We start from the raw sequence: 10,344 nt of genomic DNA, 5'->3' as shown, positions 1-10,344 counted from the left end.
TAAAGAAAACATCCAAACTCATTTTACAAGGCCAGAATTACCTGGTTCCAAAACCAAAGACCCCACTAAAAAGGAGAATTACAGGCCTATATCCCTGATGAACCTGGATGCAAAAATTCTCACCAAGATTCTAACAAGTCGAATCCAACAGTACATTAAAGGAATTATTCACCATGATCAAATGGTAGTTATTCCTGGAATGCAAGTGTGGTTCATTGTTTGCAAATACAACCAATGTGATACACCACGTTAATAAAATAAATGATAATAACCAAATGACCCTTTAATAGATGCAGAAAGAGCATTTGACAATGTACAACATCCTTTCATGGTAAAAAATCTCAACAAAGTAGGAATAGAGAGAGCATACCTCAACATCATAAAGGCCATGTATAAAAACTCCACAGCTAACATCATTGTCAATATGGAAAACTGAGAGAATTTCCTCTAAGGTCAGAAGAGAGAGACGGTCCACTCTCACCACTGTTATTTAACATAGTAATGGAAGACCTAGCCACAGCAATCAGACAACACAAAGAAAAAGAAATACAAATCAGCAAGGACGAATTCTACTTCTCACTGTTTGCAGATGACATGATACTCTATACAGAAATCCCTAAACACTCCACCAAAAAATGGCTAGAATTGATAGACAAATTCAGTAAATTTGCAGGTACCCAAATGAAGGTACCAACATTTGTTGCATTTCTATACACTAACAATGAAGCAACAGAAAGAGAAACTAAGTAATCAACACCATTTACAATTGCACCAAAAACAGTAAGATACCTAGGAATAAACCTAACCAAAGAGGTAAAATATCCGTATGAATAAAACTATAAAACACTGCTGAAAGAAATTGAAGATGACACAATGAAATGGAAAAACATTCCATGTTCATGGATTGGAAGAACAAATATTGTTAAAATGCTTATATTACCCAAAGCAATCTACACATCAGCAGTTTTCACAGAGCTAGAACAATCTTACAATTTGTATGAATACACAAAAGACCCTGAATAGCCAAAGCAATCTTGAGAAAGGAAAGGAAAGCTGGAAGCATCACAATTTCAGACTGCAAGTAATATTACAAAACTGTTGTGACCAAGACAGTATGGTACTGGTACAAAAATAGACACATAGATACATGGTACATATTTAAAATCCAGAAGTGAACCCTCCTATACATGATCAATTAATCTTCAACAAAGAAAGAATATCCAATGGGGGAAAAACAGTCTCTTCAATAAATGGTGGTGATAAAACTGAACAGCAGCATGAAAAATTATAAAACTGGTCCACTTTCTCACACAAAAATAAATTCATAATGTATTAAAGACCTAAATGTGAGATAAGAAAGCATGAAAGATAAGAAAATCCTAGAGGAGATCACAGGCCATAACGTCTTTGACATTGACCATAGGAACTTCTTACTAGACATGTCTCTGGAGTCAAAGGAAACAAAAGCAAAAATAAATAACTGGTGCTTCATCAAGATAAGAAACTTCTGCAAAGTGAAGGAAACAATCAACAATACTAAAAGTCAACCTTTGGAGCCAGAGAAGATTTGTGCAAATGATATATCTGATAAAGGTTTAATTTCATAAAATACATAAAGAACTTATAAAACGCAGCACCCAAAAAAGCAATAATCCAATTTAAAAATGGACAGAAGACACGAATAGAAACTTTTCCAAAGAATACATACAGATGGCCAACAGACACATGGAAAGATGCTAAAACTTCACTCATAATCAGGGAAATGGAAGTCAAAACTACAATGAGATATCACCTCACACCGGTAAGGATAGCTCAAATTAACAACAGGGACCAACAGGTATTGGCAAGAATGCAGAGGAAGAGGAAACCTCTTACACTGTTGATGGAATGCAAATGGGTGCAGCCACTCTGGAAAACAGGATGGAGATTCCTCAAAAAGTTAAAAAGAGAACTACCCTATTATCCAGCAATTGTGCTAGTAGGTATTTATCTAAAGTATAAAAGAATACTAATTTGAAGAGATACATTCACCCTGATGTTTATAGCAGCATTATCTTTATTAAACAAATTATAGAAAGAACCCAAGTGTCCACTGACTGATGAATGAATAAAGAAAATGTGGTGTGTGTGTGTGTGTGTGTGTGTGTGTGTGTGATAGGATATTACTCAGCCATAAAAGAATGAAATCTTGCAATTTTCATTGCTGTAAATAGGGCTAGAGAGTATTATGCTAATAGAACTAGGTGAGTCAGAGAAAGACAAATACCATATGATTCCACTCATATGTGGAATTTAAGGAAAAAAAACAAATGAACATAGTGGGGCGGAAAGAGAAGGAAACCAAGAAAGTGATTCCTAACTATAGAGAATAAATTCATGGTTACTTGACAGGAGATGGACAAGGAGATTAAAGAGGGAATTTTTTTGTGTGTGATGATCATCTGGTATTGTATGTAAGTGTTGAAACACTAAATTGTATACCTGAAACATACTGTATGTTAACCAACTTGAATTTAAATAAAAAATGGTGTAAAAAGGAATGTGATCATCTCATAAAAACAATTGTCTCATAGAAAAGGAAGTATATGAAACACCTCTTTTATTTTCCCTCTACTATTTCCTTCGCCTACTCCCGTTTCCCAAGAAAACATTAAGTCTATGCTAGGTTCTTTGACTGCCAACACTAATGTGGTCTGGATTATACCAAATGCTGAGATCTAGAGGTATAACTTTGGTTGGAAAAAAGCTGATGTCATGGATTGGCATTAGTTTGCATTTTGTGGGTGTAAGATCCATTGACATACTTGTATATTCTCCTGATTATTATGAACTTCAGAAAACCAGAGCAGTGAGACAAATCGGTTGGGTTAGCCCAATTATAGATAGGTTTGAGGAAGCTTCACCCATCTCAGTGGAAAATGTTCCAGGCCACAGCTGTGAACAAAGGAATTGCAACTCTGTGAGTGAAACAATTCCTAATGAGAGTGAACAAAATAAGAAATGAGGACAGTGAGAAAAGTGGACTATAAATTCTTTCAGATTTAATTTTGCCAAAGGGAGAGGAATTTTGTTTTAGGGATTCCATTTTTCTCTAGTGAATTAAACGATAGAAAATTCATTAAAAAAAAACACAAGTGGGGCGCCTGGGTGGCTTAGTCAGTTAAGCATCTAACTCTTGATGTCAGTTCAAGTCATGATCTCATGGTTGTGAGATAGAGCCCCATATCAGGCTCCATGCTTAGCATGGGATTCTGCTTGGAATTATCTCTCTCTTTCTCCTTCTGTCCCTCCTCTGCTTGCTCACACTCTCTCTGTAAGATAAAAAATTATATATATATATATATATATATATATATATATAAAACCACAAGCAACAAAAAATAGATTAAAATTCCACAGAATTTAAAATTTTTCTGCCTTAGAAGGCCTGGGTGGCTCAGTCGGTTAAGCGTCTGACTTCAGCTCAGGTCATGATCTCACAGTTCCTGAGATTGAGCCCCACATCAGGCTCTGTAGTGACAGCTCAGATCCTGAAGCCTGCTTCACATTCTGTGTGTCCCTCTCTCTCTGCCCTTTCCCTTCTCTCTCTCTCAAAAATGAAATAAACATTAAAAATACTTTAAAAATTGTGTCCAAAAATACCTACCAATAAAGAAAAAAATGAGGGAACATATTTGCAAATCATGTATCTGATAAGGGGCTTATGTACAGAATATATAGAATACTTGTAATTCGATAATAAAAGGAAACATCACTCCTCATCACGGAAATACAAATGAAAACCACACTCAGATTTCACCTCACACCATTCAGAGTGGCTAAAATGAACAAATCAGGAGACTATAGATGCTGGAGAGGATGTGGAGAAACGGGAACCCTCTTACACTGTTGGTGGGGATGTAAACTGGTGCAGCTGCTCTGGAAAACAGTGTGGAAGTTCCTCCAAAAATTGAAAATAGACATACCCTATGACCCAGCAATAGCACTGCTAGGAATTTACTCAAGGGATACAGAGATGCTGATGCATAGGAGAACTTGTACCCCAATGTTTATGGCAGCACTTTCAGCAATAGCCAAATTATGGAAAGGCCTAAATGTCCATCAACTGATGAATGGATGAAGAAATTGTGGTTTATATACACAATGGAATACTACGTGGCAATTGGAAAGAATGAAATCTCGCCTTTTGTAGCAACATGGATGGAACTGGAGAGTGTTATGCTAAGTGAAATAAGTCATAGAGAGAAAAACAGACACCATATGCTTTCACTCTTATGTGGATCCTGAGAAGCTTAACAGAAGTCCGTGGGGGAGAGGAAGAAAAAAAAAAGAGATTAGAGAGGGAGGGAGCCAAAACATAAGAGACTCTTAAAAACTGAGAACAAACTGAGGATTGATGGGGGATGGGGTAGAGGGGAAAATGGGTGATAGATATTGAGGAGGGCACTTGTTGGGATGAAAACTGGGTGTTGTATGTAAGCAATGAATCATGGGAATCTACCCTGAAGTAAAAAGCACACTGTATACACTGTATGTTAGCTAACTTGATAATAAATTATATTAAAATAAATAAATAAAATAATTAAATAAAAATAAAATAAAGAAAAAAAAGAAAAATATGGGGGCAAGAGGCAAGGATACAGCATGGTGTTGTGTAGGCCAGCACCCCCTTTCCCAATTCTTGGGCATGAAGTGTCTTTGGAGCACCCGCTCCTGCCTCAGCTACTGCCACCTACACTACAGATGGTTGTTGTCTCTATGGTGAGGAGGAGGAAGAGGAGTGCCAGATCAAGGGCATAAGTACAAAAATTAAAAAATAAAGTGTTTTATGAAACAAACAAATCTTCAATCAAGTGTAACATTTTGATGCTTGACATCTAGACTACTTCTCTCACTATGCCAGCAGTAACTGTAGATCGTAACCAAATAATTTGTGAAGTTTGGGCTTGCAACCTGTATAAAGAGATGAAGAAAATTCATTCAGTTATCTGAAAATATAATTACGTTGCTATGGACACTGATTTTCTGGGTGTGGCTGCAAGAATTTAGGAGGAAGGCTGACTATCAGTACCAACTCTTGCAATATAATGTAGACTTCTTAAATATAAGTTGGCTAGAACTGACATTTATGAATGAGCAAAGAGAATACCCTCCAACAACTTCAACTTGGTAGTTTAATTTTAAATTTAATTTGATGGAGTACATGTATTCCCAGGACTCTATAGTGATACTAAAAACATCTGGTATCCATTTTTAAAAACGTGAGGAAGGAATTGAGACCCATTACTTCACAGAACTTCTTATGACATCAGGAGTGGTCCTCTGCAAAGGGGTCAAATGGTTATAATTTCACAGTGGTTATGTTTTTGGCTATTTAATCAAAATCCTGACCAACTCTAACTTGCCTGAAGAAGAACTTGACTTCTTTGAGATCCTTCAATTATTTATTTCTAATAATTTATGATGTGAAGTACTCCTGAAGAACTGCAAAAAATCTCAAAGGTGGTTTATGGGAAGCTGCTCAACAGTTACAGCTGGAACTGATAGGACCACAACATCAGGCAGGATCTGATGAATTGTTCACAGGAATGACCTTTTTGAAAATGAGAGAAGAATGAAGACATCAGTAGTGCCTCTTTCTCAGTTGGTTTTTAGGTTGAGAACATTAAAAATCTTATGTCAAAAAAGGAAAATATAATTAAAAATGGGCAAATTATTTGAATAGATGTTTCTCCAAAGAAGAAATACAAGTAGTCAGTAAGTGCGCAAAAAATGATAAACATTATCAGTCATTAATAAAATGATAAGTAATAACAAGTGTTAGTATATAGAGGAAATTGGGACCCTCACATACTCCTTATGGGAATAAACAATAGTTCAACCTCTTTGGAAAAGAGTGTGGCAGTTCCTTGAAATGTTAAACATTAGGTTACTATATGACTCTCCTAGGTGTATATTCAAGAGAAATGAACACATTATATCTACAAAATACTGGTATGCAAATATTCATAGCAATGCTATTCACAACAGCCAAAAGGTAGAAACAAAGCAAATGTCTATCAGCTGATGAATAAATAAATATGGGGCGCCTGGGTGGCTCAGTCGGTTAAGCGTCCGACTTCGGCTCAGGTCGTGATCTCACGGTCTGTGAGTTCGAGCCCTGCATCGGGCTTTGTGCTGACAGCTCAGAGCCTGGAGCCTGTTTTGGATTCTGTGTCTCCCTCCCTCTCTCTGACCCTCCCCTGTTCATGCTCTGTCTCTCTCTGTCTCAAAAATAAATAAACGTTAAAAAATAAATAAATAAATAAATAAATAAATAAATAAATAGTATGGGATTTCTATACAATGGATATTTATCCGGAAATAAATTAAGTGATAAGTGATACAGGCTACAAAATGGATGAACCTTGAAAAAAATCTTGCTAAATGAAAGGAGCCAGACACAAAATATCACATATTGTATGATTCATCCATATAAATTTATTAGAATATGCAAATCTATAGACACAGAAAATAGATTTGTGGGTGCCTATGTCTTTGGGCTCTGCAGAGAAATAGGCAGTGACTGCAAATCGGCACAAAGTTTCTTTTTGGGGAAATGGAAATTTTCTTAAACCAAGTGTGGTTATGGTTGCCCAATATTGTAAAATACTAACAGCCACTGAATTGTATGATTTTAAAAGGTTAATTTTATAGTATATGTATTATATCTCAATAAAGTTGTTATAAGAATCAATGAAATCAATTCTCCTTACAAACAAGAAAATAAAAATTATATTATTATCTCAATAAGTGGAGGAAAACACTTGACAAAATTAAACATGTATTTGCAATTAAAAAAAACTTTCAGTGAACAACAAATGGAATGGAACTTCCTTAATGTGATAAAAGACATCCATGAATAATCTACAACTAACATCATACTTAATGGTGAAAGACTGAATCTTTAAAAATAGCAAGAATGACCTCTCTCACCTCCACATTTCAGCATCATACTGGAAGTCCAAACCAGGCCAATGAGAGGGGGAAAAGAAAAGAAAAGGAAAGAAAAGAAAAGAAAAGAAAAGAAAAGAAAAGAAAAGAAAAGTGCAGAGACAGAGAAGTGGGGATAAGAAATAAAAGCAATAATGATGGTGGGGAGGAGGAAAATGATGATGGTGACAATGATGACGATGACGATGATGATGATAAAAGAAGCAGAGAAAAAATCTGAACCTAGAGATACTGCTTGAGAGCTCTTGGATCCCCCAAATTCTTGCCTTGTTTATCTTTTTTAAGTTTATTTATTTTGAGAAAGAGAGAGAGAGAGAGAGGCAGAGAGAGGGAGAGAATACCAAACAGGCTCCGTGCTGTCAGCACAGAGCCTGATGCAGAGTTCAAACTCAAACCATGAGATCATGACCTGAGCTGAAATCAAGAGTTGGATGCTTAACAAATTGAGCCACCCAGGGGCCCGTTTCTTGCCTTGTTTCTTGAAGAAGGTTCTGGATTGACAGCTGGATGACTATAACTTTATCTCATGGTAGTTCTGCTAGGTGATAGTAGTAAGAGGAAATAGCCCGAGAGAGATCAAATTCTTACCATAGGGTGGGTCTCTATAGGGACATTATGCTTCCTAAGTCAGGTGATTTTGCCTTGAAGGAAGGAAAAGTTCTAACTGTTCCATTGTCATCAGCTCCAACTATAACTGAATATAACTGGAAAGTGGCTGAAGATAGAGATAACACCACAGTTCTGAAATTCTTTCCAATGCCATAATTCACATGTATATAATGTACATTTTATAAAGTGCTGTCTTAAAAGCCATAATTATATCAAGACATTATTTAAGATACTTTTTACTCAAATAATAGCAATAAAACCAAAAGAGAAAAAAAGGAAATTGATTATAGAAGACCCTCAAAAAGGCCTACATGCTTGTAATAAATAAAACTTTAAAAGAAAATTCTTTCTGTTCACAGACCATGATTGTCTATGTATAAAATCTCAAAGCATATTCCAAAAAACTCCTAAAATTAATAAGTGAGTTTAACAACTTTGTAGGATATAGAGCCAATATAAAACAGTTAATGACATTTGTATATACTGATATTAAGCAACTGGAATATGAGATTATTTGAAAATTACATTCATATTAGCACCAAAAAAATTCAGTACTTAATAAATATAGCAAAATATGTGCAGGAATCTGTGTTCAGAAAAATACAAAACACTGATGAAAGAAATAAAAAACCTAAGTAAATGGAGAGATATCACGTGATGATTAATTAGAATACTAATAATGTTGGGACATCGATACTTCCCAGTTTGATCTACAGACTGAAAAAAAATCTACCAAGAGTTTTTTGTTTTGTTTTGTGTTGTGTTGTGTTGTGTTGTTTTTCTTTTAGATATCAACAAGCGTAATCTAAAATTTGTACATGAGATTGGGGTGCCTGGATGGCTCAGTCACTTAAGAGTCTGACTTCGCTTCAGGTCATGATCTCACAGTTCATGTGTTCAAGCCCCATGTTGGGCTCTGTGCTGATAGCTAGGAGCCTGGAGCCTGCTTCGGATTCTGTGTCTCTCCCTCCCCCGCCGCCCCTTCCGCACTCACACTCTGTCTCTCTCCCTCTCTATCTCTCCCTCAAAAATAAACATTAAGAAATAAAATAAAATAAAATTTGTACATGAAGTCAAAGTTAATAGAAGAGCCAAGTAAGTATATTAAAAGAGAAAAAAAACAGAATAACATTGGAAAATTCACACTATCTAATTTCTAGACTTATTCTAAAGCTCTGTAATTAAGAAAGTGGTTTATAGCCAAAAATAAAAAATAATTTATGTGAGGTGATGAATGTATTAACTGACTTGATTGCAGTAATTCTTTCACCATGTATAGGTATATTAAAATACCACATTTTACAGCTTTTAAAAATCATGTGGTACAACCTAAACATATACTATATTTTTGTCAATCATGTGTCAATAAAGCTGGGGGAAAAATAGTGGGAGTTGGTGAATAGACAACTTGTTCAGTGGAATAACACAGAAAGGGCCAAAATAGAGTCAAAATGTAGTCAGCTGATTTTAGACAAAGGGCAAAGGCAATTCAATGAAGAAAGGGTAGTCTTTAACAAATGGTATCAGAAAACTAGGCAACTATATGCAAAGAAACAAATCTCAGCATATACCTCATATCTTAAACAAAAGTTAACTCAAAATGGGTCATAGACCTAATGTAAAGTGTAAAACTCTAAAATTTAGAGGAGAAAGCACTAGAGAAAATCTACACTGGTTTCACTAAGAGTTTTAGATGTAGAACCAAAGCACAGAAAAAAAAAATTGCACTTTATCACAATTAAAAACTTGTTTTGTGAAGAACACAGTAAAAAGTCTGCAAGTACAAGACACAGGCAGGGAGAAAAAATATTTACAAATCACATATATAAAATCCTCAAAACTCTACAATAAGAAAACCCAGACCCAGTTTTTTAAGGGCTCCTGGGTGGCTCAGTCAATTAAGCATCCAACTTAGGCTCAGGTCATGGTTCATGGGATCAAGCCCTGTGTTCGGTTCTCTGCTGTTAGCACAGAGACTGCTTTGGATCCTCTGTCCCCACCTCTCTCTGCCCCTCCCCTGCTCATGCTCACTCTTTCTCTCTCAAAAATAAATAAACATTAAAAAATAAATAAACATTAAAAAATAAATTATTTTTTAATTTTTTTTTTCAACGTTTATTTATTTTTGGGACAGAGAGAGACAGAGCATGAACGGGAGAGGGGCAGAGAGAGAGGGAGACACAGAATCGGAAACAGGCTCCAGGCTCCGAGCCATCAGCCCAGAGCCTGACGCGGGGCTCGAACTCCCGGACTGCGAGATCGTGACCTGGTTGAAGTCGGACGCTTAACCGACTGCGCCACCCAGGCGCCCCAAAATAAATTATTTTTTAAAGACAAATATTCAGAAAAAACAATTTAACAAATAAATTATACAGGTGACAAATATGCTTATGAAAAGATGTTCAGCATCATTAATCATTAAGAAAATACAAATTAAGACCATAGCACAACTTGTCAGTGCACACCAATGAGTGTGGCTAAAATAAAAATTCTTACAATACCAAATGCTGAGGAGGATTCAGAGCAAATAGAACTCCTGTACAATGCTGGTAGGAAAGCAAAATAATAAAGCTACTTTGGAAAACTTTATAAGAAGTTTTTATATATCATCATACGTGTATATTCTGTGATAGAGTTTAAAGGTAACAAAGAATGTTAGAGATATAACATGAATTTAAAAAAAATAAATATTGATTAACAAAACAAGCTGCAGAAAAATAACATATGTTTGATAAAACTTAT

The 10,344-nt window shown here is 35.6% G+C and overlaps 1 pseudogene; it reads left to right on the top strand.

Moving 5' to 3' along the window:
• The first annotated feature begins 4,896 nt into the window (after nt 1-4,896).
• LOC115506779 lies at nt 4,897-5,618 on the top strand (annotated as a pseudogene).
• Nucleotides 5,619-10,344: the final 4,726 nt, after the last annotated feature.

This window comes from Lynx canadensis, chromosome X (genome assembly GCF_007474595.2).
Source record: "Lynx canadensis isolate LIC74 chromosome X, mLynCan4.pri.v2, whole genome shotgun sequence".
Classification (NCBI taxonomy): Eukaryota; Metazoa; Chordata; class Mammalia; order Carnivora; family Felidae; genus Lynx; species Lynx canadensis.
Note: the sequence above shows the minus strand (reverse complement) of the source record. Positions and strands in the feature narration are given on the sequence as shown.